The sequence below is a fragment of the Mustela putorius genome, unplaced genomic scaffold (genome assembly GCF_011764305.1).
Source record: "Mustela putorius furo isolate JIRA1106 unplaced genomic scaffold, ASM1176430v1.1 tig00003866_pilon_pilon_pilon, whole genome shotgun sequence".
Lineage (NCBI taxonomy): Eukaryota > Metazoa > Chordata > Mammalia > Carnivora > Mustelidae > Mustela > Mustela putorius.
The window spans coordinates 3,324,962-3,351,541 of NW_025422018.1; positions in this window are offsets into that span (position 1 = coordinate 3,324,962).

A 26,580-nucleotide genomic window follows, 5' to 3' on the forward strand; every position below is an offset into this window, starting at 1 on the left:
GAGGAAATCCCATTATCCTTTCCCTCTAGCAACTGACTAGACCAGGAGTAAATAAATTAATTCTCTAGCCCACCGTGGGTTGCAGAGTCACTGAATTGATTTAAATGTATGCATGCTCTTCAAATTATCCCAGTGGCCTCATGGGTGTCTATGAAAACATTGCAATCTGGCCAAAGGAGCCTGTAGGTTTTCATTACTTGTGAGCTCAGATCACATTTCTCTGAGCCCTGTTCATTCCACCCAAATGGAACTTTGCTCCCCTCAAAGTTCCCTAAGCTATTTTTGGGAGTCCCTGAATGGGTGCATCATGCATGTCTACAATCTAATATGCTCTTCTATTCCCAGCTCATGGGCCCTTCGAAAGCCTCACCTTGGCTACTGTTAAGGGTATTCATTTTTTTGTGTCTTTGGATGGTCCCAAAGCTCTAATTCTCAGAAGGGCGGAGATGAGGAGGATTTTCTTTTCAGCCCTATGCTTTATTTGGTCATTTAGGCCCCTAGGCATCTCTATTGGTACCAAAATTTTATTACTAATTACAATGTTTGAGGGCTTATTATGTACTTTTGCTTTGTGTGTTTTCTTTTGATCTTACAAAAGCTTTAATAAATGGTTTCATCAGTTCCAGGTCCTCAACGCTTCACCAGCTTCTCAGCTTCTCATGAAATCCATGGGTCAGTCATCTCTACTTCACCTCACAGATATTCAAATCGTCTCCAAGCTGACAGGAGGGGATTTTCCACACCCCATTTCCTAAAACAACCCAGTCTTCCTGATGTGATTATCATCCCCTCCCAAACAATCCATTTTGTTTTTCTTTTTTTGAACTCTCTTCTATGCTCACTAGGCCTGGTAGTATTTTCTTCCTGGGATTAAAGTAACCTGAATACCTCAAGTCCAGAGTAGGTGCTTTGCTTTGTGTTTTGCAAAATTAAGATTTGTAGAGTGAGTCGTTCTTCCTAAGAAATGCCCGTTCAAAAGGTAAATACAAACTTTTTGTGGAGTAGAAAACTGCTTGAACTTTTGATTTTCCATTTTTCTGGGTCTACCTTCCTTATCCAAGATGCAAAGACCTCTGGGCCAAGTTTAAGTCACAACTTGAGCTCCCAGAAATCTGTGCTTCCCCAGCCTTTAGCAGGATCCAGAAAAATGTTGCATCTCTCAAGCATATATCCCAGGAATGGGACCTTAGTCTTGAGATGTCGAAAGATCAAGGTATCTCTACTTTCTTACTTCTGTGTGTGTGTGCATGTGTATGTGTGTGTGTGTGTATGTGCGTGCGCGCACACATGCACACATGTTACCCAGGTAAGTCAGGGACAGTGTCATCACTAGGCAAATGAAGCTGATTCTGTGTTCACAGCAGCACAAAAGAGAGCAGACTCTGCATACTCGTTAATGAGGTTATATAAAATAGATTGACAATTCCATTTGAACTCCTGGGACATTTGGTTTCACCACTGGAACTTAGATGTAATATAGGAGCTTGCATGAACAAAAAATCCTGTTCTCATGGAGCTTACGGTCTAGTCAGACAATAAATAGAACAATAAAGCAAGGGTGGGAATATGTAGTGCTGGAGTGGAGATGGGTTTCAATTTTAAATGGGTGACCATCAGGACCACACCTGAGTGATGATAAAGAAGGTGAGTCATGAAACTATGTGTGGGAAGAAAGCATGTGGAGGCACAGCAAGTATGGAGCCTATGTGGGAGTGAGCCTGGCATGAAGAAGAGGCCAGTGTGACTGGTGCCAGCTGAGTGTGGAAGGTCAGTGGGAGAGAAGACAAGAAATCTCCCCATAGGGCGAGGTCATGGAGGGCTTCCAGAGGACTTCCAGCTTTTACAGTGATGGAGGTGGAAAACAACTAGAAGAATGGAGTTGCATTTCCTGAGGAGGGGAGGTTGTAGGAGAGGCAAATTTGGGGGGTGGGTGCGTGGCGAATGAATGGGAGCTTGGCTTTGGCCATATTAAGTTTGAGGTATCTGTTAGACCTCCAAGTAAAGCTGCTGAACAGGCAGTTATAGACTCAAATCTGGAGCCCAGGGGGTATAGGGCTAGAGACATGAAAAAAGGCATCACCAGCACAATGACATTTAGAGCCATGAGGTCAGATGAGATTCGTAAGGACAACAGTAAGGCCCATCTGCAGTCAGTGTTGACTAATTTGAAGTGAGACCGGCAGCATGGCTGAAGGTCTACCTCCAGCTGTGTGCATCTGCCGACATGTAGGCCCAGAGTTCACAGAATTAGATTTAACCTGGAGTTTTACCAGGATAGTAAGACAAAGGCTGGAGGGGACAAGGGAGGAGAGACTGCAGAGAAGTGATTATAATAATGAATCATGGAAGTTATTTGGGGTGGAGGATAATTAAGATATAAAGGGATGGACTCAAGGGAAAGTGGTAGGACCAATGGTTATATGTCCTGGTGGTATAGAAGAATTGTAGAAGCTGGGGTTCTCCGAGGAATAAGCTGGAAAGAAAAGAGGGGGAGAAATGGGGATCTGGGTGCTTTAACAGGGGCTAAGGAAGTGTTGGAGTTATTTGTAATGACAGAATTTATGGCTATCCTTTCGGGGTAGGCCATGACCCTTGTTAACTATTGTGAAATAGGTTCAGTGAGTCAAGATCGGCATTATTAAAATAAAATAGGGTAGAATGGAAAATACTAGAGCGTGTTAGAAGTAACAAGGACAAATATAGCTTTGTGGCATGTTTTTTCAATTACATATATATTATATATAATACATATATTCATATAAATTATGTATATAAACAGGTCTATTTGTATTAGATCACAGTACAAAATGCATTTATTAATTCAAAGCAAGGTCAGGAAACTTAGAAAACACTGCAGGTGTTCATGGGAATGAGAAGTTGAAGATAAGGTTATTGGAGGTGTTTTTGTGTCTTGAAAACTCTAGAAAAAGCCAACTAATTCCTCAGCTTCTGGTATGTGGTGAAAGTTAATATGCCACCATGCCCCAAAGGATGACACACTTCTGAGAGACTCAGGTCAAATTTGAAAGTCTTCTTCACAATTAAGTACCACTAAAGCTATTCTTTTCTTTTTCTGTCTCTTACAAGTATTCATTCCTTTAAAAACTAGATAAAAAGCTAGTCCTATTACGATCCTATTTCCCAATAAGGTCACATTTTGAGGTACTGGTGTTCTGCCGTTAGGTCTTTAACATATCTTTTGAGGGGACCCCTAGCAGTGAGCATTTGGGAAGCTATGAGGGACTCTAGCTGGCAGAAACCTAGTATGGAGGATTGGGGGCTTCCATGGCTGGTGTGTTATTGGCAGGACCTAGAGAGCACTAGCTGTATACACTGATGACCCATAAATCAACTCGGTCATGGATACTTCTGTTTTAAAGTTCAAAGTTACACTGGGTGGAAATAAACAAATAGGAGAAAATACTATGTAAAGGAATTCCATTCATATCCATAAGACTCATTTGAACCGTGTCTGAAACAGTGTCATGTCTTCTCTAAGGATCTAACCATATCACCTTCGGAGTGAACTGCAACTTCAGGGAAAGATGGCTTCAGCGTGAATTCGGCAAAGGGTGAGATGTGTTGCATAACACCTGGCGAATTACAGAATGAGGTGCACAGAGACTGCTGATTGTCAGCCAGAGTCTACTCTCTGCATGCACCTCCTCAGCAATGGGCAGGAGAATGTGAGCAGCTAGGAGCACGGGTGAGCTTTGAAGCAAATTGCTTTTTCTACAAATGTTCTTTTCTTTCCAAGCTCACTTCAGTGCGGATGTGTCTCCTGAGTAAGTAAATTTCAAGGACCAATTTATAATCTTGGAGTCAATCTGTGGACACTGTGCTAGTCATTGTCAGTAGCAAATTTGGGGACTAGAAGGCACCGCGGATTATGGTTCGGACTGGGGAACAGGAGGATTAACATTCAGGCAGCTTTTCTTCTTCATTGGTTTCTTAGAGAAATGTTCTTTCATATAAAAGGACCCCTGCTGTCCCAGTTTATGCCTTTCTCATCTCTTGATAGGTGAAGTAGTTAACTGAATTAAAATTAGGAGTACTGTTGCGTGTTTACATCCCATCATTATTTTAGCAAACTTCGTGAAAAGTTGAACACACGCAGGGGGAAAAATTAAAACAGTAAAAAACGGACATACTGAAAAGAAAGTTTCCGCCCCCCAACAGCATATTCTTGTTTTATTTTGGTAAGAAGTATGATTAGACTTCCTTTGGGTATTGTCTTTATTTGTAAAGCGGCCACTCCTGCCTCCTTGTCAGTAGAATTGGTGTGACAAGTTGCTCTTCCAGAAGAAGAAGATGGTTTCCTGATAACTAGACTCTTCTTCCGGCAGCCAGTGTCAAGAATTTAAAGGTGGGGTCAGGAAGAGGAGCAGCACCCATGATCCAGCAGGATCCAGTCCCCTCTGGCATCTGCATGTTGTACCAAGACGCTCAGAGTGAACCAAGTGTAGAAACCTGCAGATTGAAATTGGGATGAAAGCATGATCCGGGAGATGAGATTATTTTTTTCTCATTAGAAAAAAGGAAGAGTGGGCTTGAGAGATTGTTCCGTGTTTGGATGGAACTTAAAAGCAGGTGATACAGGTAGTTCTCATTCAGATGCCCCCTGGGCGCTTCCATCCTCCTGGGAAAATTTGGTGGTTTTCCCAATGAAGGGTCAAACCTGCTCAGGAAATTCTAAATCACATCAATTTTTCCTGTGCAACCCCAGAAGCCAGCCAGTTTCTGCTTTAAAACCTTGGAACTTGCTAGGAGTCTTCTGCTCTTGCTGTGTGGACCCCAACGAAAAGGTATTATAAAAGGTTATTGCAGCCATAAAAGCCCTTAGGATTGAGAGGGAAGAAAATGCAAGTAGACATTATAAAAGATTACTTTTTGTGCCGCTAATGATCACTTTTGGTTTTGGTTTTCCTGAACACTCAGGAAAGAAAGAGAGCTCACAGGAAAGGAATTCGTTGCAAAAGAATAATTGTCCAGTATATTACACAGCACAGTGGGGTTATAATGAGTATGAGAAAGTGCAGTATCTAACCAACCTTTAGAGTTACTATAATAGTTTGATTCAACTTCTCAGACAGAATGCTGAGCAACCAGATAGTTTTGCCCAAAGGATCAGACTACAATTGTTTTGAAAGTTTCTTGGGGGAAATGCAATTAGTGACAAGATTTAATAAAGCCAAAACAACGGAATGTGATGAAACGAGCCCCTATTCTTTTGTTCTTTCTATGTAATGTAAGAAAATAGCAAGAAAACGATTACATTATAACTAAATGAATTAAACAAAGCTCCAAAACATAAATTAGAATTTAACTATGCCATTAAAAACTAATTTAATTTGCAAGCCATCATTACTAGATAATAAAGACCCATTGCAAAATGTACAACAATATCTTGTGAACATGTGAAAAAAAAAACAAGTAATAAATCTCATTGAGCAGATGAGTTTCTGTTACATTAGCAGATAAAAATGCTGAATGGATGTTTCAGTATATAATGAAAACTAGCAAGAAATGAAACAATTGGTTTCCTTTTCTTTTTTTGAAGGAGGAGGGAGACTTAAATGGTTTTATAGTTAAAGGAAGGCCTGAGGGAAAGTTAGAGAATCACACACAGGGTATGGATTTGGTGTAATGAAACCTGCTCTCAAACCAAGACAAAGAAAGGGCATTTAAATATTTGTCAATATATGAAATATAACATAGTCTACTTCATTCAAGTGCCAACAGTATCTTGTTTTAGCTAATTGAAAATCTGATGGTAAATGCAGCCTTTTCCCTATGGTGTATCTTATTAAATTGTGCTGGAAAGAACAAAGTATACATAAAAAATTCAAGAGATGCGAATAAAAAATGTGTTTCTTCTGGGGTTATTATTTTAAAACTTACTTAGAAAATATCATTAACATTTCCTTATCTGATTATAATACAATGAAAATGAGTTTCAGAAAACTCATTTTATTGGAAATGAGTTTTAAATGTATATTCTGTAATAAAATAGCTAATGAGCAGTATTTTTCCCCCACCCCATACCTGTTCTGGGTCGTAGGCAGAGCCACGTTGGAGCCTGCAGGTAGAATCCAGCACCCATTTACTGACAGTCATCATGGAGTCTTGACAGCAGATGGCAGTATAACCTTGGGTTTTTTTTTTTTTTTTTTTCCGGTCTGTGCCAACGTTTGAAATTAACCATTTTTTGGCAGCGGAGCATAAATACAGGGTGGAAAAGAAAACTTCTGTATTTCCCCTAGTTGTGTCGTTTCCTTTGAGGTTCAGTGACTGTGCAGTGATCTGCCTGTGAAGGACCTGACTGATTCTTCCACATCACGATGCTCTCATACAGGTTTTTACATACAGGTCACAGGCTTAATTATTGTGGTGATAATTTTATGACATTTCTTAGTGACTTGATATGGCTGGACATGCTCTTTGTTAGAGACTGAATGTTTGTGTCTTCTCCCCCACTCATGTGTTTAAGTCTTAACCCTCAGTGTGAAGAGCCTTTGGGAGGTCATTAAGTTCACATAAGGTCATGAGGGGCTGCCCTTAAGTGAAGAGGAAGAGACACCAGAGTTTGTCTCTCTACCACATGAGGATACAGCAAGAGGATGGCTATCTGCGTCTTGATCTTGGACTTCATCCTCTATAACTGAGAAATATATGTCTGTTGTTTAAGCCACCCAATCTATCATATTTTGTTACAGCATCCCAGACTGGCTGAGACACTCATTTACATTTTATATTCTGTTGTGAAATCTTCATGTTGAAAAGGGTTAGCCTTTAGCTTAAATATTATGCCTCCTGTGCGGCAGTACCTAAATTACTCCTCACTAGACTGTAAGCTTCTCAAGGACAAATGTGATAGTTTTGTTCTTGAATCCCTGACACTTTACCCAGTGTTGGGCATTTCTTTCTCACTGAAAAGAATTTGTTGAACTGACTCAAATCTGGTCTGAAGGCTCCCAAGAAGTAAGTTTTTACCTATTGCTCCCTTTTACAGAGCTATTGAAAGAAATATTTAAGGAGAAGCCAGGAACGTTTGCCTTATGAAATGCAGCAAAATACCTCTAACTTTATTTTGCTGAGCATAAAGAAACTTTACTGATCATAGTAATCAATAGAAAATGGTATATTGAGCTTCATTGCCCACCTCTGAAATGGGGCTACTTTCTAACAGGAACTTTCTTACAGTTCATTACCAAGAATGAAAAAAATTTAAATCTAATGAAATAGCAGGGGAGACAGAATGTCAATACTAAGGTGAAATGAACCTTTAAATGCAGGATTATCAATAAATGTATTATTGATTTGGGGAGAGTAGTCATAGATACAGTCATTTATTTATGAAACCACTTACTTTTTGTAAATGATTTATTGCAGAAGGAGTGAGGAAAGACTATATTTCATTTCAAAATGCTGGATGCAAAGAGATGAAATAATTGTCCAAATGACACTTTTGCTGACTACATTTCCTTTATTTATATTACTTTTAATGCCGCAGCATTTTTTATTATATTATGTACTAATAGACATCTTAAAATTTCTAAGTTGGAAGACACCATCTATAAACTACTATGAATACGGAAACATTTATTGGGCCCGTGGGACTTTTAGCTGGAGAACATTCTCCCCACAACTCAAGTTTACTTGTCTTCACGATGAGATTTACGGGTTTCATATGGCAAAGAGGAATGTCAGTGCTGTGTGTATCCCATTCCTCACTGCAATAGCATCTTGCTAGCACCAATTTCGGGACCCTCTTGTCTTTGGAGGAGAAGGATTCTTCCTGGCAGAGGGTCTTCCTGTCAACACTTGAGCAGACTGTGTGGATTACAGGGCCCAGGGTGCATGTGCTCTGCCCGAGTTGTGATTACTTAGTACCCAGGCGACGCACTCATTCACACGCTCCTAGGTTTTAGCCCTGGCAGGTCTTCTTTTGATATAATTCATTCAAATGGAATTCATAAAAGGAAAGGAAGAGGCTGCTGAATTTGAAACAGACTTTGCCTGGTCCTTTTGCATTTGAAAAGTGTTCTTGCAATTTATTTTTAGTGATTTAGATTAATATAGGCCCAGTGAACAGTTAAAGCTTTGTAAAGCTTTGTTATACAGGGAGGAAAACTGAGGTGCCTAAGGAGTTTTGTGTATCAGTGATCTGTTTGTTGTAGAAATGAGGAAGATGATCAGCTACTTATCTCTGTTTTTTGTCCTCTTAAGGATCAAATAAAAAAATGGAAATTAAAATATGCTCTGAGTGGGACCATTCCCATTATTATTATTATTGGTGGTGAGTACAGGCCTTGGGAGGAGGCATCTCATTTGATGCCATTGGGCCAATGATTTGAGGAGCAGTGATTTTAGTCAGTTGCAACTCACATCATTATGACAGTAATGGGACAGTAGTCCCAGAATCCTTTGCCTTTTCCTGAGAAACAAAGTAGATCATACTTGAGCGAAAACCAGACTGATAGGACCATCTTCAGAGATCCTCTCCCACAACTGCTGTTCAGGAAGAGGTGGGTGGGAGGCGGGGAGATACACTGTGTTGGAAATAATTTTCTCTTGTTCTGACCTTCTTAGTGGCAAAGGTCCTCAGCAGGGAGTAGCTGTTAATCTAGAGGTTCCTGCTTATTTTATTCACCACGCTAATTTACGCTAAAGAAGACAACTTGGCATTCATTTGTTCCTAATAGGGGAATTGCACATTCAGGTGGTGGTATTTAGCAGCGGGTTCTGCTGTTTCTTCTTCATCCTGGTGGTACATTGGTATTGCTTCTCACTGAGTTAAATTGTAGCAGGGAAATATGAAAAGAAAGCTCAAAGATGCTGTCTTGTATGGAACATAATGCACAGTTATAACAAACAGAGCTTGATAAAATACCAGCAGCAGGGAGCACAGTTATTTATTGCCTCAAGGGAGAATGAAGCAAAATAGCTACAAATTGTTTAAAATATGTTCTCCCCCCAACCCGCCCCATATTTCTTGAGCTTCATTCTCTTTGGCTCTGAAACAGAAAAGACCTTTGTTATTTTCTAAGCCAAATTCTGCCTTCCTTGGTGTGCAGTGCCTGTCTTGGCTTCATGTGAAGGAATGAGCTTAAAATAAACTCTAAGAACAATTACCTCAGATCCATTACAAAACATGTGCAAAAAGCTAAGTGTGTGCCTCCTGGGAGGTATGCCCCCCGGGATCCTGGTGTGGGAGCCATGGCTTGGGAGCTAGCTCCTCATAAAGGCATATCACATTCCCGCTTTCCACTGAGAGGATCCTGAGGATGCCCTCTCTTATATCATGGTCAATATTAAAGAGTTAGATGCGTTGAGTACTGAGTTAAGGGTAAACAAAACAAAACAAAACAAACAAACAAACAAAAAACTTAGGGAATGCCAGGCTTTGTGGAGAGCTTCTAATTTCCGTCTTCCCACAAATCCTGTAGTGGATTTCCAGATTTCCATAACTTCTGATTCATGCTGCATCATTACATCATTATACAACAGTGACAAGCTTACCAGGCATAACCCCCTGGCAGAGAGCTATGTGTTTCCTGGATCACCTAAAAATATTCCATGCTTCGCTGACATGGCTGACTTCAAAGATCTGTAGTAACTAAGAGGAAGGTTGTCTCTACTGGGCTGAAGGTGTGATCATAACTGTTGTGAAAGTATGTGGAAATGCCTATGTTCAAGGCAGCAGATGACCACACTTTATCATTGAAACATGTATTATTTTGGTAATGTGTTCTATAATCTTCACTTCATTTTTCTCATAAGAATATTAGGTCAATTAGAGTATAATTATTCAAAATAAAGAATAAAATGGAATTTAGTTAATGATAGGGACTGGCAACTTATGGGGGGCTAGTAAAATAACTGAACACAGAATGTATATACTTACAGGCTTCTGGGGATTAGCTTAGTAAACAGTGCATGTTGCTGAGATTAAATATTCGCAATTAGTTCTCAAATAACTGTTAAGAAGTAGAAAAGCAAAGATCTAGAAGTACGACTCCAAGTCCAATTTAAAGACCAGCTGCTGTAAAATATTCTGGGTTAGAACCATCAAATCGAGCTAAGAAGTGTGGACAAACCTTTGAGGTACAGATGTTGCTATTTAACAAAATCAGTCATGCGAAACATTGGTTTGTTTAGCTTTCTTAAGTAGAAACAGGATAAAATATTTTGCAGAAATGAATGAGTAAGAATGTGGTGATAACCCTATCAAAACATCAAGAATGATTGCCTAAATGAACACAGCTAGTGAATGGCCGAGGAGCAAAGGCAAGTGCAGAAATTGAGTATTATTCAGCTAAAGCCAGTTTGGTAGTTCTGAATAATATTTTTTCCCACATAAGTTATTTGGTTGACTATTTTACCCATCTGGACAACTACTATGCTTCGGTATCAGCTAAGAATAGGATGTCTTTTTCTGGTGTTTATATTTGTCAGTTCTAGATGATTGATGTGCGTTGGGTTAGTCCACTCTGTTATTATATCACTGTCCAAAGATTATCATTTCATTAACTCTGCAAGAATTGATTAAATATATCCTTGGGATTTCTGGGGTTACAGACACCGTTAAGACTTGCTTCTTGTTCTCAAGGAGTTTATAGCTCAGTAGCGATACAAGGAAAGGGGCTTATAAATAATAATTGAATAAAGTGCATAACGAGTGCCAAAAGTTAGTTCCACTGTGCTTTAGGTAGCTCCATTTAAACCTGGAAGCCAGGGACTGGATGCTCAGCCACATGCCCGTGGTTTGACTTCAGCAGTTTTCATGACTTCTCTCAGCTAAATATTAAAATGGATATTTTTGTGAGTATCAACTATAGAAAATATGTGATAAAGTGCTCTAGGAATGTACCTTGCTCCCTTATGGATTGTAGGTAGGATTCGAATGAGGGTAATGTTGCCTCTGGTTGAGGGATTTTACTAAGAGAAGTATTTAGTCAGCAACCTTGAATGGAAGGTTAGGTTTCAAAAGCTGGGGGTTGGGTGGGGACATTTCATTTTAAGGGACAAAGCTAAACAAAGCAAAAAAAAAGAATGAATTAAAAAAAAGTGGTAAAATAATGTAACTAAATTTACTGGGTAACTAAATTTACTGTTTAACCATTTAAATGTACATTTCAGTGACGTTAAGCACATTCTCATTATCATGTAACCGTCGCCACCATCTAACTCTTTTTTTCAGCCATCTTTTTCATCTTGCAAAAATGAAATTCTGAACTCATTAAATAATAACTCCTTGTTGGAGAAGCTCATCAAGAGGGTGAGTGCTGGTTGGCCCCTGAACTGGATCCAGGCTTCTTACCCCTTCTCCTGTCCTTGGAATGTACATCTACCCACCACTTCCACTGTAGGAACCATTTTCAAGGGTGAAGACTTTAGAGAGCAATGTGTTGTTAAGACCCTCTGGTTGAACACATGACCAAACCCTGTTAAGGTCTCCATGTAAACTTTTATGATTCTGATAGGTGGGTGCAGAGATCTCATGGCTACTCCAGACAAGTCTCAAAGAGAGGTGTAAGTTCTCTCTTTGTTTTTTGTGTCAGGGGGCCCATTTCAGATTTCACCCCAAAAGTTCCTGAGGTTGTAAACTGACTTTCTTCCTGCCCTCTTCCTTTCAATTCCTGACAGCCACCCTTCTGCATTCTGTCTCTATGAATTTGACTATGTACCTCAAATAAGTAGAATCAGACAGTATTTGTCCTTTTGTGACTGGCATATTTCAGTTACCTAATGTCTTCAAGGTGCATTCAGGTTGGAGCATCTATCAGAATGCTCTTCTTTTTTAAGGCTGATTAATATTCAATTGCATGTATGTAGCACATTGTGCTTATCCTTTTATCTGTTAATGAACACTGGTGTTGCTTGCTCTCTGTGATTATTGTGAATAACGCTGCTATGAACAGGGTGTACAAATCTCTGTCAGAGACCCTTCTTTTGGGCATATACCTAGAAGTGAAATTGTTGGATTACATGGTAATTCTTAAAAAAAAAAAAAAACACATTTATTTATTTATTTATTTATTGAGAGAGAGAGAGAGAGAGAGAGAGAGTGCACATGCGAGCAAGGGGAGGGATAGAGGAAGAGGAAGAGAGAATCTCAAGCAGACTCCTCACTGAGCATGGATCCTGATGTGGGGCTTGATCTCATGACTCTGAGATCATGACCTGAGCAGAAATTAAAAGTCAAATGCTTCACCAACTGAGGCACGCAGGCGCTCCTATGGCAATTGTGTTTAACTGTTTGGGGGACCATACTGTTTTCCATAGTGGCTGCACTATTTACATTTCCACCAGCAGTGCACGAGGCTCCCAATTTGTTCACATTCTCAAGAACATTCATTATCTTCTGTTTTTGTTTGTTTGTTTGATTGTTTTGATAACAACCATCCTAATGAATGTGAAGTAGTATCTAACTATAGTTTTGATTTGCATTTCCCTAATTATTAGTGACGTTGAACATCTTTTCATGTGCTTACTGGCTTTTTGTGTATCTTCTTTGAAGAAATGCGTATTCAAGTCTTTTGTCCATTTTTTTTTGACCAGTTTGTTTTTGAGTTGATGAGTTGGAGGAGTTCTTTATATATTCTGGATATAAGCCCTTACTGGATAAGTAATTTGCAATTATTTCTCACATTCTATGCCTTTCATTCTGTTGATAGTGTCCTTTAATGCACGAACTTAAAATTTTGATGTAATCCAATTATCTATTTTTCTTTTGTTGCCTGTGCTTTTAGGGTCCTATCCAAAAAGTCATCAGTCCTAAAAGCATCATCATGATATTTTCTTCTCTGTTCTGCGTTTTATAGTGTTAGCTCTTAACATTTACATCTTTGGCCTATTATGATTTAAGTTTTGTATATAATATAAAGTAAAGGCCCAACTTCAATCTTTTGCATGTGAGCATCCAGTTTTTGCAACACTATTTATTGTTGAAAAGGCCATCTTTCCCTAACGAGTGGAATGTTTTTGAAGGATGGAACGTATGAATGCAGTAGTTAAGGATTGGTCAAACAATATGCCGAAGAGTTTGTGGTCACATTCTAGACTGAATGTAGGGCTCAGTAGTTTGGACTGAATTTAGGAGAGACAAAGGAGTCACTGCATAGGGCTGAAGTTCAGGAAAACAGATCTGTAGTCTAGTGCAGGGTGGGTTAGAGTGGGAGGAAGTGTACAGTGTAAGTGTGTTTGGAGGCAAAAGAGAATATTGTAGAAATGTTTCCTTTTGTTTGTTAACACTCATATCTGGTATAGAAACTCTGAGAAATCTTATTGACTGATACTTTTACATTTTTTGATCTATAAAGCACTGTTACTGAATTTTGCACTCTGAATTATTTTTCTCATCAAAGATTTGATGGCTTATAATTTAGAACTTGAAACATAACAGAGTGGCATAAAGAAAAAAATGCAAATCACCATTAATCCCATCATCCAGATATTATTGCTGGTAATACTGGCTGCCCACAAGTCTAATTTTGCACACGTATGTATTTTACATAACTGAGAATAATATTGAATGTGAAATTTTCCATTTTTTATTTCACTTGGTATTGTTCTGCCATTTTGATGAATTTTAAAGTGTATTTATGTAATAGGTATTGCAAAGGAAGGTAGAAGAACTGGTTTGAATCTCGGCTACAGCACAGACTTGCTCTGTAACCTTTACCCAGATACTCACCCAATCACAACCTCGCTTTCACTGCCTGTAAAATTGAATCATACTGGCTACCTCTTCCCCAAGGGTGTGATGAAGAGCAATTAGGTAATGCTTTGGAATTGCTTTTTCTCCCCTGGAAGAAAGGTGCTATGCATGTACAGATTATTGTATCACATTGGACCCTTGCTGAGCCACTGGTGGAACAGGGGCAGAACCACTTTCTCCCCTTCTCTACCATCAGCCCCTGCATCCTATCTCTGGGAACTTAGGGGCCTGCTTTCTCTATGGAAGGCTTATCGCATAAACACACAGCTGCATTGTGTTGCCGCAGCTACAGAAAATATTTATGGCATTGAAAGCGGTTATTCTAGATGATTTGATTAGCGCATCATGAGCGCACAGACCCTATCAGGAGCCTCCACTAGCATCTTAGTATTCCAGCTTCATGTATTCCTCTAGTTAGAGTTCTCATTGTTCTTTAACTCCGAGGTGGCTGCTGCGTCTGCTGACAGCGTTCCCATCTGTGCGAGTAAGTGTGACTGTGCCACCCGCTGTCCTTGCCAATGCTCCCTAACTGTGTCATTTGTCTGCTCATTGCAGGGCCGGAGTGTGTTAATGTATCTTCCTTATTCTACATAATGGAGTAGGCCAGGTGATGGTCTCATCCCTTTCTTCTGATTACAGGATCCCAGGTTTATCTATCACTTCTGCCCACAAGCCCTGCCCATAATGAGTGCCATGACTCACAGGTATTCATGGAGCAAATTTCTTTGGGGACGTGGACTACGTTATTCATTTCATAAGACCAAGGTTTCTGTGTTCTCTGCAAACTTCTTTTCACCCCGAACCCACCCACTGCTCAGTTTCCCACTGATGGTAAATGAATAACTTCTCTGTAGTCTTTATGAAATCAAAAAGCAGTAGGTAGAGTGACCTTCTTCTTACATTGAGAACTTACAGTTGACAACATCTTTGAAATCACTTTAAATAGCTCTTTAAATGGCCACCCTTTAAGCCTCCACCCATGGTGTAGGAATCACATATGTGCATTTTAAGGGTGAGCACATCTAGTACCTAGTCTTGCCCTGGGTAAGTGGCCAAATCTGGATACTAATCCCAGACTCCCCACTCCAGCCAGCTCTCCACTCACTGCGGCAAGAGAAGAGGAAAATGATTTTCCAAGTGGAGCAATGAGAAATAAGAACTCAAAATAAGAATTTAGGATGGCTGTTTTTTAATCGGGCACTTTTGTCTTTACTCGGGTCTGTGTGATGTTAGTCAGCACAGACTAACCTTCTCGCCTTATATATTGTACAGAATCTGAAATAGCACTCCGGACAGTCAGCAAAGCCTTGAGGTCTTATTCTGTTCTCCAGATCAAACGGTGAACTGTTTGTCTTGCCGCAGAGACCTTTAAATATCACACCCATGTGGACAAAGCCTCCAGCATCTAGAGAAATCTGCCCAAGTATCAGGAATATTTGAAAGGGCATTTCTGAATAGCAGCCTTTATGCTTTATTTTCGTTACACTTCATTTACGCATTTTGAAATTCATTCCCAGCCCCGTTTTATTAATCCTGCTGCTTCCTCTATGAGGGAGGGATTGCATCTTTTATCTCCATTTTACAGATTTACAGACTGAGTGACGGGCTGTGTCGAGAGAGGCTTTTCAGTTTCTTGACTGACAGAATCTAATAATGAGAGCGGGGGTCCTTTTGAGCTCTTCTGCTCCATGTTATTTCCAATTTGCTTTCTCATCTTAAGAGGGCATTTTCATCCTTGATTTTTGGATAATAGTTTCAAGTTTTATTTGCACCACCAGACCTGTAAATTCTTTTGTTCTGTAGAAGGCCTGGTCGGGGTGACATCTCTCTCTTTTTTCTGGGAGGTAGGGGAGTGGGGGTGGGAGATAATCTAATAGAAAGACCTGCACCAAAATGAATCATTTTCTTTGCTTTTAATTCTGGTTAGTTTATTATACACTGAAGGCTTAGATTTAGACTTTAAAAGAACTGGCAATATTATCTATGATAGTATCATTTACAATTGGTAATACAATACCTAACTTATTTATATCTCGTAGTACTGCTTATAAACACATAAATATAGATAAGCCAATATTAGAAAATTAATTGGAAATCAGAAAATATATTCACCAAGTTTTTTTTATTAACTATGCTCAGAGAAACTAAGAATGACTTTCTATTTTCCATGTACAGAGCTATATGCAATTGGTATTACAAATTGGTTCTTGCTTGCCACTATGCTAGAGAATGTGGTTTTTGTCTATATGTTCCTAAAAAAAAAGAAAAAGGATAATCCTAACAGGAACTGTGCTTAATGACTCGAATAGCAGAGAGGTCCTATATGCTAGTTCTGTGCCTTGTTCTGTAAATACATGCTGAAGGGATGAATAAATGAGTGAATGAGTGTATAAACTGAGTTGGATAAAGAAAGCTAATAGAAATAAACTGGACATTGGAGGGCAATTCATGTGATACTTGTTAGGAGATCAATAGGGACAGCCACCAAGACTCTATTAACTGGCCTAAGGAAAGTCAGGTGGGAAAAGTTATAAAATAGGAGGTAACTTTTAAGAGTCTCTTTCCAGTGAGGGAAGATAATCTAGAGAAATGGTAAGGGCACTGAGCTTAGCAGGCCAGGTACAACTCTCTTAGTTTGATTTATTTAATCAACAAATATGTAGTGACTGTCTATCCAGTGCCAGGCACGGCACTAGGGCTAAGACTACAAAAAGCAATCCAGTTATGGTTTCTTTCTTAAGCACAATTCAGATGGAGGATGCAGACTGGAAATCTAATGCTATCGATGTAACATTATTTATTTTTTTTTAAATTATTAATATTATTTCCAAGTATAGGTAAGACTTGTCAAAATGCATAAAAAGGGAGTGGTCACTTTGCTTGGCAGAATTAGAGAAACTTTTATAGAGAAAAGAATAGGAAAAGGCTTAGTTCTGTGTAGGAACAGCACCTCAAAGTGAGTGAGACACCCCAGAGCATGGAATACCTGAAGTGAGGGGTGGGGGTGAGGGTCTCCTTGGATTAGAAGTAGGGGCTATGTTGTGTGCATGACTATCTGAGGAACACTGTATCAATAAAAGGATTTTAATGTGTCTTCCAGCCTTGAGGCTTTATGGTAGTTAAAAAATTATTGCTGGCCTCAAGGGACTTATTAAATCCTTCGTTAATTTGCAAAATACTATTAAGGATTTACTATTCACCAGGCTCTGTTGTAGGTGCTCATAATACAGTAGTAAGCAACATAAAAAAAGTCCCAGCTCTTATGGCACTTATATAGAAAGGAAAATAGATCACAAGCAAAGGAACAAAAAAGAAACAATGTCAGATAGTGATAATTATTATGAAGCACAAAAGCGAATGGTTTAGTTACAGATGAAAATCCTGGACAGTAAGTTGATAATTGAGCAATATTATATGATAGAGGAGACAAGACATATATATAAGCACCACAGAATGCGATAGTATGTGATAAATGTTGAAAAAGACAGAATATAAAGAAATAAATGAATATTTATTATGTTCATATATCAGACAGCACTCACTGTATGCCTAAAAGTCATGATCTGTAGCAACATAAAGTCGAAAGAACTGAGAATTGGAGAAGTTAGGTAACTTTTGGCACATAACCTGGCTTCAAACTCAAATTTGTCTGAATCCATAGCTTGGGCTCTGCCCCACTCAAAGGACTGTGAAAGCCTTCTTCTTCTGGCATGAATATAGAAGCTTGAAAGAAGATTTCTTGGTAGAGGAGGGTGGAGGTCCACTTCAACGTTGGGTGGGAATTTGATATGTGAAAACAAGAAAATGAATGGGACTGGAAAATCCATGGCAGATAAAGTAGAAGGGGAAAATGTGGGGTATGTCTAAAACCAAGTTGATTGAAGCCCAGGCTAACAGTGGACCCACAGAGAAAGAGAGAAGGCTAGAAGGAGGGTCAGATTTCGGAACAGATCAGAAATGAGAACACATGTGCAGGACCTGGAAAGCCCTTCAGAAGAGTTTGTTTTTTATTTAATAGGCTAGGGGAGTCACCAATGGTGTTTCTCGTGAGAGAGCTGCTTAGCCATAGGGCAGATAGAACCTTTTGTGGGGCTCTTATAATTCTGTTTCTCTGAATATTTTAGTAACTCACCGGACTGAGCAGCTTATTGTCCTTGGTATTATCTACACTTGCTCACTGTAAGATTAGATCTAGCATTAACCTGATGCAATGTGGTATCAGGTTCAGGTTCTTGGACATGGCTTTGCATGAAAAATTTCAAGTGTGCCAGTTGTCAATTGATTCCTTGAGAAATGGCATTGTCCCAGATGTCACATTGTTAGATGGATGTAGTGCATTGGATGAACTCCAGACACTGATCCAGTCTCCAACAAACTGATGAGATGCTGACAGGATGAGGAGGTAGAGGCTGGAGGTGCTGGCATTACAGTCAGCAGTCAGGGAGATGTTATTCATGAGAGAAGAAAGAGCACAACTAAATTCACCTTTGCTCCCAGTTGGAGAGCAGATTACATTCTTTACAGCAATGTGATGTCTCAAACCACCTGCAGTGGAGGGAAAATAGGCCGGGTGAGTTCTTTAAGGAAGAGCTCAATGGTATCATAAGAAACCAATATATGCCAACATGATGCCACGCAGGGTCAGACTCCTAGAGTGTCCTTCAGGCATTTGTGGTGGCCTATTATGTAATCTGCCCTTCTTGTGCTTTCTATCTATATTTTTTCCACTTGTGTATTGTACATCCCAGTCTTTGTATATCAAGCTGCTGAATGCCAAAGGTGACAGTCAAAATGTGTTTGAAAAGCATCTTTCAGTTATTATTTTTCATTCAGAGACATGGTGTCACAATAAATCCCAATGCAGGGGTTCAATCTATGAATGGGCTTGGGGAGAGGTCTGTAAACTCGAACTTATTTGCAGATTTTGGTACTTAGATACATTTTCAAGAGCGCAGCCATGAGACAAAGAGACTCTGTTACTTTGTTAAAGTCAGATCGTTACTTGTCCTGGAATTTCCCTCTTCTCCCTCCTCCCACTTCCTTCCTTCCTTCCTTCCTTCCTTCCTTCCTTCCTTCCTTCCTTCCACTTGCTAATCAACTTAGTAATTACTTCCTAGCCAACTTCTCGATCTTCTGTATCTCTTCTCTCCAGGAAGTTTTCAATTCTCCTTTTCCCCCACATGGCGCAGAGAGGAAAGTTTAGAAACCAATGAAAAAGGGAAAATGGGAAGAAATGAGAATAGGTAAGAGTTAACAGGAAATTAGTCGTGGGTTAAATTTGGGCACCAAAATAGTTATTATTTCTTTTCTCTCACACTTCTCATCTTACATTTTATTGGTAATGGTAATTATAGCATTTACAAAACAAAACCAAAAAAGTAAATGGCAATCAGAAGAGATTTTGAAGGCCTAAATACTACTCCATACAAAATTAACAAAGAATAGAGGGACACCACATACTAGACTTATTATTTAGGGTTTAAAGTGGGAAGTTTTCTTATTGATATAAATTTTAAGATTTCAAGTAGGTCAAAGAAATGATATTTGAAACAGATCTGAGGCAGCTAATGAATAGAAGGCAGAAACATTATAATGAAGAAAAATCCGGGAAAAAGGGACTCTAATTATATGGGTGTAAACATATCACAATATGTGTTACTCTTTTTTAAAAAACTTTATTTATTTATTAATTTATGAATCATGAGAGAGAGAGAGAGAGGGAACAAGCCAGGGGAGGGAGAGGGACAGACTCCATACTCAGTGTGGGACTTGATCTCATGAACCTGAGATCATATGACCTTAGCTGAAACTGAGTGCTCAAGTGACTGAGCCATAAGCCTGTATGTATAACATAGGCATAACAAGAGTAACATGTGGTACTCTTATGAAACATCCGTAAGCATGTTTGGATGGCTCCCTCAGTTGAGTGTCTAAGTCTTGATTTTGGCTTAAGTAGTGCTCTCCCTCTCATGAGATTGAACCCCGCGTGGGCTCCATGCTCAGTGGAGTCTGCTTAAAATTCTCTCTCACTGTCCTTTGACTTCTCTCTTTCTTTCAGAAAAATTTTCTCAGAATGTACATGAAGTAAAAATTCCTTTAGCATTGTACACTAATTTTACAGACTATCAAGAATTGCAGGATCTTTCTCTATTTGCAAGGTAAATTAATATTATTGTAAATTGAAAATTGATGTTACATAAGAATTGCTACAAACAAATAAACAAAAGGGAACTAGTTAGGATTAAACAGACTTTAAAAAGATTTTATTTATTTATTTGACAGACAGAGATCATAAGTAGGCAGAGAGGCAGGCAGAGAGAGAGAGGAGGAAGCAGGCTCCCCGCTGAGCAGAGGGCACAATGTGGGGCTCAATCCCAGGACTCTGGGATCACGACTGGAGCAGAAGGCAGAGACTTTAACCCACTGAGCCACCCAGGCGCCCCCTAAAGAGACCTGGTTTTGAATCCTGGCTCTGACAGTTACTATTGCTGTGCTATGAATTACTTACTTAAGCTTTATGGTCTTGATTTCTTTTATGTGAAATATGACTAATAACATCTAATCCATAAAGATCATGAGAAGTTGAAATTGAATGATTTGTACTTGGCATATGATAGATGTTCAATAAATGTTTGCTCATACTATACAGAGAGATCAAAGCAAAACAGACACAAACATTTTAAAATTAATAAACTCTCTTTTGTATAATTTGGTATTTTTCTCTATAATCCAGAATTTTGACCTTATCCATGGGTTTTGACACTAATTATGTATTATGGTATGATTTTTTTTCCAACTCAGTAAGTAGGTGGTTTCAGACTGTTGTAGTGCTGCTCTAGCTATTACTATTTTTTTTTCCTTCCAATTTCCCCCCTCATTCACCTACCAAAGAGAAAATAGTCAAGGGGAAGTGAATCGCAGCCCCAAAGGATTTACTCTCTGGCCGCCTTTTGCTAGCTTCACTCATCCTCTTGCCTGCCACATGGTGCAACTTCAAAAAATATTTGCTGTATTATTACTGTCATTACTCCATTCTTCTCTGCAGCAAAAGCAGGAAGATGAGAAGTATCTAAGTAATGGTATGGAACTCTTGAAAGTGTTGAAGGCCCTATGCCTGCTTTTCCTCTAATTAGAATGAAGTGTTTCTCCTGACACTCAAATGGGAGAGTGAAGCTACCCCTCCCTTTTCTTCCTCTGATGTGGGTTATTTTTTATGCAGTCGATTGTTCACTCATTAAACGCTTCACACTTGGTTCCCCTTAGCTGGACCCCTACACATACTTTAAAAGAAAGCATTAGATAATAGCTTCTATTAAAATTGCTTCAATCATACTTTTCTTAAAGGGCCATTATCCATTAAACAGAGCCAAATATTTTGAGCAGAAATTTAAATATGATTTTTAATAGAGATTTTAACTTTTTTATTAGTAGCTGAAGAATATGTGTAGCTTTAGACACCCAAACACCTCAAGAATTACTGGAAGACAATTCTGATAATGAGACAGTTCTGAAGAAACAGCTCTTCAAATGAAAGGGATTCAAGAGACATATACAGGGCCCATATGCCTGTCAATCACAGCTGTTGGTATCAGAGGCTGACTGACACAAGTTGGTCCATCCTTTCCCTCCTACCTCCTGTTTATTTCATTTTTATTTTGACACCTTTGACTCTTCTTTTTTTAAATTTATTTACTTTTTATTTATTTTCAGTATAACAGTATTCATTATTTTTGCACCACACCCAGTGCTCCATGCAATCCGTGCCCTCCATAATACCCACCACCTGGTTCCCCCAACCTCCCACCCGCTGTCCCTTCAAAACCCTCAGGTTGTTTTTCAGAGTCCATAGTGTCTCATGGTTCACCTCCCCTTCCAATTGCCCTCAACTCCCTTCTCCTCTCCATCTCCCCATGTCCTCCATGTTATTTGTTATGCTCCACAGATAAGTGAAACCATATGATACTTGACTCTCTCTGCTTGACTTATTTCACTCAGCATAATCTCTTCCAGTCCCGTCCATGTTGCTACAAAAGTTGGGTAATCATCCTTTCTGATGGAAGCATAATACTCCATAGTGTATATGGACCACATCTTCCTTATCCATTCGTCCGTTGAAGGGCATCTTGGTTCTTTCCACAGTTTGGCAACCGTGGCCATTGCTGCTATAAACATTGGGGTACAGATGGCCCTTCTTTTCACTACATCTGTATCTTTGGGGTAAATACCCAGTAGTGCAATGGCAGGGTCATAGGGAAGTTCTATTTTTAATTTCTTGAGGAATCTCCACACTGTTCTCCACAGAGGCTGCACCAACTTGCATTCCCACCAACAGTGTAAGAGGGTTCCCCTTTCTCCACATCCCCTCCAGCACATATTGTTTCCTGTCTTGCTAATTTTGGCCATTCTAACTGGAACACTACAAGGATGCCCACTCTCACCACTCTTGTTCAACATAGTATTAGAAGTCCTAGCAACAGCAATCAGACAACAAAGAGAAATAAAATGTTTCCAAATTGGCAATGAAGAAGTCAAACTCTCTCTCTTTGCAGATGACATGATTCTTTATATGGAAAGCCCAAAAGACTCCACCCCCAAACTACTAGACTCATATAGCAATTCAGTAACGTGGCAGGATACAAAGTCAATGTACAGAACTCAGTGGCTTTCTTATACACTAACAATGAAAATACAGAAAGGCAAATTAGAGAATCGATTCTATTTACTATAGCATCAAGCACCATAAGATACTTGGGAATAAACCTAACCAAAGAGGTAAAGGATCTGTACTCGAGGAACTACAGAACACTCATGAAAGAAATTGAAGAAGACACAAAAAGATGGAAGACCATTCCATGCTCTTGGATCAGAAGAATAAACATTGTTAAAATGTCTATACTGCCTAGAGCAATCTATACTTTTAATGCCATTCTGATCAAAGCTCCACCAATATTCTTCAAAGAGCTGGAGAAAATAATCCAAAAATTTGTATGGCATCAGAAGAGACCCCAAATCGCTAAGGAAATGTTGAAAAACAAAAATAAAACTGGGGGCATCATGCTACCTGATTTCAAGCTTTACTACAAAGCTGTGATCACCAAGACAGCATGGTACTGGCATAAAAACAGACACATAGACCAGTGGAACAGAGTAGAGAGCCCAGATATGGACCCTCAACTCTATGGGCAAATAATCTTTTACAAAACAGGAAAAAATATACAGTGGAAAAAAGACAGTCTCTTCAATAAATGGTGCTGGAAACTGGACAGCTATATGTAGAAGAATGAAACTCGACCATTCTCTTACACCGTACACAAAGACCAACTCAAAATGGATAAAAGACCTCAATGTGAGACAGGAATCCATCAGAATCCTAGAGGACATATGCAGTAATCTCTTCGATATCAGCCACAGCAACTTCTTTCAAGATACGTCTCCAAAGGCAAAGGAAACAAAAGCGAAAATAAACTTTTTGGACTTCATCAAGATCAAAAGCTTCTGCACAGTAAAGGAAACAGTCAAAAAAACAAAGAGACAACCCACGGAATGGGAGAAGATATTTGCAAATGACAGTACAGACAGAAGGTTGATATCCAGGATCTATAAAGAACTCCTCAAACTCAACACACACAAAACAGATAATCATATCAAAAAATGGGCAGAAAATATGAACAGACACTTCTCCAATGAAGATATACAAATGGCTATCAGACACAAGAAAAAATGTTCATTATCACTAGCCATCAGGGAGATTCAAATTAAAACCACATGGAGATATCACCTTTGATTCTTTTTTAATTGTCTGAATCCTGCTCTGTGGAAATAAAAACATTCAAGGTTGCCATCTACTTTTTAGTTGAAACTTTTTTTTCCTTTCAGCTTTCCTTTGTAATTGTAAACTTGAGAAAAGTAGAAATCTCCTCCATTATACTTTCTGTCAGGGGAAATATTTTCCATAGTGTTGCATATCAATAGTAGCCAAAATAGTAACTTTTTCATTTTGAGGAGTTAATCTAGCTTGCCTGACTCAATAAAACTTCTTTATGGTTTGTCTTCATTTTCTCAAGGGTGAAGATGTTGTATTCCCCAATACTACCAATGTTCTCTGTCATTTGGCCCTTTGCATGGAATTATATCCAATGTTATGAATGTTCTGTTCCTAAATATTCGGAAAAATTAAAGCACTACAATGAACTCTTAGGGGAAACAATTTGATAACTATGGCCATCAAGGTTCAGTTTATTTTTGTTGTGTACTTACCTTCAGATTAACTTTATTTAGACTTTCCTGTAATTGAATAGCAGAAAGTATTTGTCAGCTCATAGTTCTAGCTTACCTAAGTCATCGTTAGTTTTATTGTTTTCCTACCTTGTATTGGCAAAATTTGTCCACTTTTTATCATCAGCACATTTCACCACCTTACTGTATTTTCTTTCCTTTAGGTCAGCAAAGTAACTAAAACCAATACTAATGCTGATCTTTATGACATTCCACAAGTCACTTCCCTCCATTTGGCACAGCTGCCACTTATAAGCACCTTTGGCTTCAATATCCTATCCAGGTCATTATCCACTTCAACAACTTGTTTCTCCTAGTTCACTGTGTGTCTTCCTGTAGTCCACATTGTTCAAAGGAGAGCCAACTTTTTTTTTTTTTTTTTTAAAGAGACTCTCATGTCTAGAATCACAGATTCTTCTTAAATTGAATAGAAATATCCTTGAGAAGTCTGTGATCATACAATAGCATGTTACTTCTCAAGAGAAAAGAAAAAAGCTCAGTTACACTTCAACAGGAAGGTGGATAACAATTGAACAAAATTCAGGAATAGGAGACTAATGACAGAAATATTAAACCAGTCCCTGATTTACTCTTTGCCCTTGGTGTCACTTATTTAAACATTTATTAAATGTTTAGCGGTTTGGTTGTATTTTTATACTGGACTCCTCATTAAGATTTTGTTAGGTTGCTATATAATATCAATGAAATAATAATGCATTGAGAACAGGGGTGCTGGGCGGCTCAGTTGGTTAAGTATCAGACTATTGATTTCAGCTGAGATCATGATATCAGGGTTGTGAGATCAAACCCTGGGTTGCGCTTACTCTCTGGGCATAGAGCCTGCTGAAGATTTCCTTCTTCCCTCTCCTTCTGACCCTCTCCCCACTCTTAAAAATTTTTTAAAAAGTAATGCATTGAGAACATTATCTATAAAGAGAGAGATTTAGTGTTTACCATAAGAATGTGAGAGAGAAAAATTGCATTCCTCCCTTAGAAATGGGATTTCACAGACTTTATCATAAAATATCACTATGTCTAAGATCCTGGAAAAACATGACTATTTAACATAGTTCTAGAAATTTTATAATTATAATTCTGAAGCTGACCCAGGAGCTCAATTAATTCTCTTACAGGTCATAATTAATGAACAGAAACTTAAAAAAGTTTTTATTACTACTTTTTTCCTACTTCTGTAAATATTTCCTAAGAGTTAAAGAATGAAAAACCCAAAAATTTCCAGGGACGTTCCCCTGCCCCATGTTACTGACAATATTGTGGATTTTTAATACTCTGCTCTAGATTTCATGGTCTTTTAAATTCACTCTATTGTGATATTTTCAGTGTGGCTTATGATATATAGAAACTGGCACACTTCATTTGCTATAAAGAATGATGTCCATTGTACAAAATTATTATCATGTCTATAAATTGCCACTTTGCTCTGATTTCATCAAAATCAAAGGGTTGGATGACTAATTCTGCATTTAAAAAAAATCACAGTAGTTGATGTAATTTCAGCCTGAAATTATTTAGCTGGCAGATAATTTTGTTGCATTTATATAACATTGGCTAAGTCAAATTCTTAGGTTAATTCTGAAGGAAAAAAGGACATCATATAATTCCTAATGGCAGTGAAAAACAAGTGACTGAGGGCTCAGAAGAGGGTGAAGAAGAAAGAAAGGTAATATTTATGTGACTTGTAAGCATATCAAACTGTACTTTCTTTGGTTACACACAAGCTAGATTAGGGTCTCTCTACCTCTAATCATTTTAGCTGTTTTAATGAATGTGAAATTACCACAATCTCCCAAGATTTCAGTCAGGAAGACCTTCTGATGAGTCTTTTAGCTTGTTTTCTTTCAATGCAGTTGGAATTATAATGAAGAAATTAAATCATTCTTCATAAACAATAGGAATACAGTCTCAAAGGTTTTTATGATTTGACATCCTCTCGGCAAAAGCATTAACTAAGTTTCAAATTTATATTTTATTTTGGAAGATTGCCTTTTCAAGAAAAAAATAAAGGTTCTGAAATAACGATGTCCTTAAAGTGACTACAAAGCCCCATATCTTTGTATTGCTCAATAATTTATGTCAATAAAATAGAAATACCCAGGCACAATGATACCTTTGTTTACAATTAAGAAAAAGCTGAAAGATACTTTAGTTTTACATAAAAATTATTCATTGAGTGCCTGTTCTGTTCTGTTGCAGGAATTGTGGTACGTGCCAAGTATATATTTGAACAGGACAAGTTTACCTGCTTTTATAAACCCTGTGTTATAGCAGGGTTATAATTATAGCTATAAGTGAATCTAGTTTTATTTTCAGGAATATAAACAAGCTATTGGATAATGGTATGGCAAATCTGTGATAGGGAATTAGGTATAAGCCTCCATGGGAGTACTGAGGAGGAGTGTGACTCAACTTGGTTTTGGGATTGTGGGAAGGACCCCTCAAGGACCCCACTGAGGGAAGTGGCAGATTAGCTGAAACTTGCAGGAAGACTAGGAAGAGAACAGTGCTCTAACAATGAACAAGTGAAAAGACTCAGTAGGGCCCAGTGATTGTGATAATGGTAA